The sequence below is a fragment of the Pseudonaja textilis genome, chromosome 2 (genome assembly GCF_049901715.1).
Source record: "Pseudonaja textilis isolate UNSWEBS1 chromosome 2, rPseTex1.2, whole genome shotgun sequence".
NCBI classification, from domain to species: domain Eukaryota; kingdom Metazoa; phylum Chordata; class Lepidosauria; order Squamata; family Elapidae; genus Pseudonaja; species Pseudonaja textilis.
Genome location: NC_141991.1, coordinates 151,480,571 through 151,486,570, shown reverse-complemented (window position 1 = coordinate 151,486,570; position 6,000 = coordinate 151,480,571).

The following is a 6,000-nucleotide window of genomic DNA, read 5'->3' as shown; positions in this document are numbered from 1 at the left end:
ACTTGTTGAGTATGGTTTGTCAGCCAGTTGTGAATACATCTGGTTGTGATGCTATCTATCCCACTTTTTTTTCTAGCTTCCCAAGAAGTAGGTTGTGGTCTACTTTGTTGAATGCCTTGCTGAAGTCTAAATATATTATGTCCACAGTATTTTGCTGGTCTACTAATTTAGTCACTCTGTTGAAGAATGAAAAAAGATTGGTTTGGCATGATCTGTTTTTAACAAAGCCATGCAGACTGCTAGTTATTACTTAGTTGTTTCTAGATGTTGTCAGATCTGTTTTTTTATTATCTTTTCCAGTATCTTCCCGGGTATTGATGTTAGTCTAATTGGTCTATAGTTTCCTGGGTCTGTTTTTTTTTTCCTTTTTTGAAGATGGGAACCACATCAGCTCTTTTCCAGTCCTCTGGTAGTTCCCCGGTGCTCCAGGATTTTTGAAAGATATGGTGCAGTGGTTCTGAGATGACCTCTGCCAGCTCCTTTAAAACTCTGGGATGTAATCCATCAGGCCCCGGTGATTTGTTTTCATCAAGATCAGACAGCTGTTCCCTTACTATTTTTTTGCTTATTTTAACTTTTATTTCTGGTCTGTCTTTTACAGTTATGTTTTTGGTGGGTTGACCTATTGTTTCTTTTTGCGTGAAGACAGATGCAAAGAATGAGTTAAGCAGTTCTGCTTTCTCTCTGTTGCCTGTTATTTCCTTGCCATCTTCTCTCTTTAGTGGACTGACTGTTTCCCTGATTTTTTTTCTTGTCATTTATATGTTGGAAGAAACTTTTTAAAAATTATCTTTGACTTTTGTTGCAAGTCTTTGTTTGTTCTGAGCCTTTGCTATCCTGACTTTGTCTTTGCAGATTCTGGCTATCTGCTGATATTCTGCCTTAGGTGTATGTCCTTCTTTCCATACAGCATTTGTACATATTGTAGCAAATATATTCAATAATGTGCATTTAAAAACAATTTAAAATACATTGTTTACATAACTGTTTATGCAACTCAGGCTCCATTACTTAATGTTATTTCTAACATTTGGTGGAATAGATACATTTTATATTAAGAGGTGGATTATTCCATGCAAAAATAAGTAATAGAATAATATGAATGGTGTTATCCATTTAGTCGTCTCCAACTCTTGGTGATTCTTTGGGTTAAATCATTCCATGTCTATAGAATAACACATGGTATCTGTTTCTTTGCTGTTTTTTTATTTCAAAGAAGAAATGCTTTAGTTCTTCCTTCAGTTTTCTGAGGGACAAATACTGTATGTCTCCTTTCTTGATAACCTTCCGTGGTAAATGTATTTGTAAAATCCCTAATAGTTAACACTTCTTCATTATTCTAAACATTTTGTTACCAGTGTCAATAAGAAGGAGGACCTGTAGGTCCCCAGATATGTGCACTTTTGGAAATGACATGTAACTCAAATTTCAGAAAATATAATCATGCAAATGTGTATCGAGTAGTGTCAATTGTATTTCCTAGAAAGAGTTTTTTGTAGAGCACTTTAACGTGGAAAAGAGATTGTAGGAATTAAATGACCAGAATAATATAGACTCTAATATACAATAAATAACTGCAGGAACTAGTTATGTCTAGTCTAGCAAACAGAAGTACTAGGGGTGCACATGATAACAGTCTTCCAATATCTAAGGGGCTATCACAAAGAAGAGGGGGTCAACTTATTCTCCAAAGCTCTTGAAAGCAGGACAAGAAATAACAGATGGGAAATTATCGAGAAAACCTATCTAGAACTAAGGAGAAGATTTCTGACAGTGAGAACAATTAACCAGTGGAACAGCTTGCCTTCAGAATTTGTGGATTCTCGCTCCATCATTGGAGATTTTTAAGAAGACATTTGGCCAAAATGATAGGGTCTCCTGCTTGAAGAGGAGGTTGGACTACTAGAAGACCTTCCAAGGTTCCTTCCAACTATGTTATTCTGTTTGAATCATAATATTATAATCCTGCAATCTGAAATGTGCCATTCGGGGGCACCAGCGTATGCACAGAAACATCCAATGATACTTGCCAGCCCTATTTTTGTTTAGATTTGCTTTTTAATTTAAAAATGAGGATCAGGCATGTAGCACAGTATTTCACCAACCTCCAACATAATCATTAGTTTCAATAATGCCTACAGGTGAGTTTCATAGATTTCTTAGAAAAAAGCATGGATGGTTGCAACCTGGTGCTTTAGCCAAGAGTGCATTTCTATTCACAAATATCTCAAAGATGAGCAGAGACATTACAAAAAATGCTGCAGGATGAGGTAATAAAAGTTACAATCTAATATTCTGCTAAACTGATGTTTTGTAACCAGCTTTATTTCTCATGTTAGCTATGATTGGAATTAGCAAATTCTCTCTCTCTCTACATTCATTCTACAAGAGCACCTACTACTCATCTTCAGGAATTCCCACTGTGCCCACTAGTGAAAAATATGGTCAAGTTGTTAACAAGAAAAGGTTAATGCAAGTGAAGTTCATCACATAAAAACACCTTGGAAAGATACCATACCAACAAAAGTTGCTATATACAGTACTGTAATTTATAAAACTTTCCTGGCCACTGGGGGTTTTTTTAATATAAAAATGCTCACATATAAAATAAATTATTGTAACAAGCTATTTCATAAAAATAATTTTGCACAAAATCATATAGTAAGGAAGAGATACTTACAAAAAAACCCTACATGGGAGACATTTGATGTGCCCCAAGACATATATTAATGTAAAACATGTATATAGCACAACTGCTTATATTTCAAAAGAAAGGTACAAACGAGAAACCTTTAAAAGTTTTTAATTAACAATTCTGACTCAAATGATGGCGCACATCAACACAGTCTATTCCCTTTCACTGTACTTCACTACATTTCTGCAGCTACACCTTCCAGGCTGTGTGACCTCCTGTTTCTCCAAACACACCTGCCTATTTTTGTTACTGAGTCTCAATGATCCTGGGGAATATGAACACAGGGGAGGAACAACAAAGCCACACAGACTCTACAGCAGGGCACTTGGGAGCAGTCTTGTGCATTATTCCCCACTTTCAGCATGATTGGTTCCCCCAAACCAAGCAGCAACTAGGCATAGTATTTATTGATGAATAGAGTGCCTGTGATATATGCCCCAAGTAACCCCTCCCCCCGGCACTTGCTTCTTTAAAACTCACCCCCCACTTCTCTCTCTCTCTCTCTCTCTCACACACACACACACACACTCCTGCTCAGAGCATGCTGCTTTCTTTGATTTATTCAAATGATGAGTCTCATAGTGTCAAATCAAGATTTGGAAACCAAGGTTCACTGAACAAATTACACTGACTCAGTTTGGAGATAGCTGCAAGCCCAAAATAAACAGACATTATGGCCTCAAAAATAACATTATACGTTATGAAAATAATGGCTATAACTGTTTGGTGGGTCAGGTCAGTCCTCTTCCCCACACCACCTCTGATTAGTTATTGAGCCCTACACTCAGTTCCCTATTCTGTAAAATGGAATTCCACTGGAAAAGAAGCTTTTGGTTTCAAAGGAACAATTTTCTATTGTGCTGACTATGGTTCAGGATACTGCTGTGGATCTCTTTTCTTTCTGCCATCCTTGCCTACAATTCTTTGCCCACAATGGAAAAGCTAATTTATATGAAGTGTTTAATTTCATTAAAATAAAAACAGTTAAAACATGTTTATTTACCTTGATATTTTTAGGGTAATAATTTGTCCAGGATTTAAAAAAAAGAAATTGTTGCAATGTTGTTGCCTTGCTTTATGCCAGATGTATTACTTGTTGATGTTTCATTTAAATATTGTTTTAACAGGAAGGTTGGGGTTTTTTTTGTAAAATGCAGGGGGCAAATGAATAATCTATTTCTATGGTTTTATTTTTCCCCCAACTTTTGCATTATTATATTTTAAGGAAAACCAACTTAAGTACATATTTATACTGTTTTTCTTTTTTCATTTTTTTTCATTTTTCAAACCAATCTTGAATCAAAAACTATTTTAACTGCTATTTGTCATGTAGTATATTTTCTCTTTTCAAAACCATTATACCAAATGTCAACTAAAAACTAACAATAAAATGTTTTTTTTAATTTAAAAACAATTATTTTAATTTGACTTTTTAATGAAAGAACAAGTACCTAAACAAATATACACTGCTGAACGCATTTCCTGCACACATTCGGACTTACAGGTTCACAGTAAACAATTCTTCTGGTGTGGAAGGACCAGGCCACTTGTATGAATTATCATAGCTCTCTTTGCTACAAAACAGCAGCTGCAATTACAAATATGGCTGACAGTTTGTTGTGTTTTCAGTCCAATCTTTATTAGCAGCCAGGTATTTAACATATTGAATCAGGTATTATTTCTGTAAATATTAAATTAACAGAAATTATTTAGGATAATGTCAACTCCAAGATGAAAATACTAACTTCTTAATTCCCATTTATTGGCTGCTATAGATATAAATACAGTGAGTACTCCACACTTTTGAGAAGCTACAATTTCAACAGATGCTATGATAACCCAATCAATGATGCAATTCAGAGACAGCTAAACACACATTCATGCTTTATCCGAAATTAGAAATATGAATATAAGAAATGGGGAAGCAAGATGCAACTTCTTTATTCAGAACTTTAGCAGTAGATGGACTAATGTTCACAATGCAATTTCATCTAATATATGTTACCAGATGTGCCATATTACAGGGCTAATTGATTGCTGTCATTTTAGACTGTTTAAATACACCCATAACATAATTGCACTGTTATATTTGGCACTGAACTGGAGTAAATTACTCAGTTCTACAAGCCATATGTCAAAAATTATTGATAACTGGACTCAGAGGTTGTCTACCTATTATTGGCCAGTTATAAATATCATATGTATCTATGCATCCATGATACCTTCTTGGATGAAATTGATTGTCTCCAACTTTTTATTTTGTGTTCAACATGGGTTGCCCAAATATATGATCTTCTATGGGGAAAGACAGAGAACTGCCTTCTTTAGATTCTACTTCTTTTTTGGCAAATTTTCATTCTGCTAAATGTGATTTTGTTCCAGATTATTTGTGTTTATTACTCCTGCATGCAGGGATTCGGAGGGTATTATTGATGAATGTAATGTCTACAGAAAGCTGTAGGGTGCTCATCAAGACTTTTGCAATAAGATATGATCAATACACTAATGATATTAAATTCTATTTCTCCACAATACCTGAACTGAAAAATTCTAATTATTATTGTTCATAGAATAAACAGCACTGGTTACTCAATACATGTACTACTCAATACAATATCAATATCAATACGATACTACTCAATTAGCTATTTTGCTTGACAGTGTGCTTTGAGGTACAACTCAAGTGCTGGTTGTTACTGTCAGGTCTACCATTGTAGTCTGGTGTCCTGCCATCATGCTGGGGGGAGAGAGGAGGGGAATGCATGTTTGGGATTCTTCTGCTTCTGTTGTTCACTTGGGAATTAGGGAGGGGGACTGTCTTCGGAGACAGGGCAGACTCCTTTCCAGTGTGTTTTTGTCAGGTTCCAAGGCTGACATGCCCTGAGTGCGAACAGTGATCTGCTGGCAGCTCAGCATTCTCAAAACATCATCTCAGCATTACATTAGCTGCCGGTGGACTGTCAAGGGAGGGGTTGGATTGGGAAACTTAAAGAATTGCTTTATGCTTTGAGTGGGACCCTCAGATTCCATCTGACTTTACTGCAACCAGTTTCTTTCAGTACAAGTTTTTTTATTCAATTCAATGGATTCAAGAGTCTTGCTTTCCTCAAGGGGCCAACTAGGGCAGGCCTGACAGTTACGTTTAAAGCCCTTCATGGATTAGGATTGGGTTATGACCATCTCTTCCCAGTTGTTTATACCGGTTTGATCGAGTCAGGCAAGATAGGAATGCTTTCATCCTGTTGGTCAAAGAAATGCCAGCTGTCAGGGCCGAGAAAACTTGCCTTTTCTGTTGTGCCTCCCTT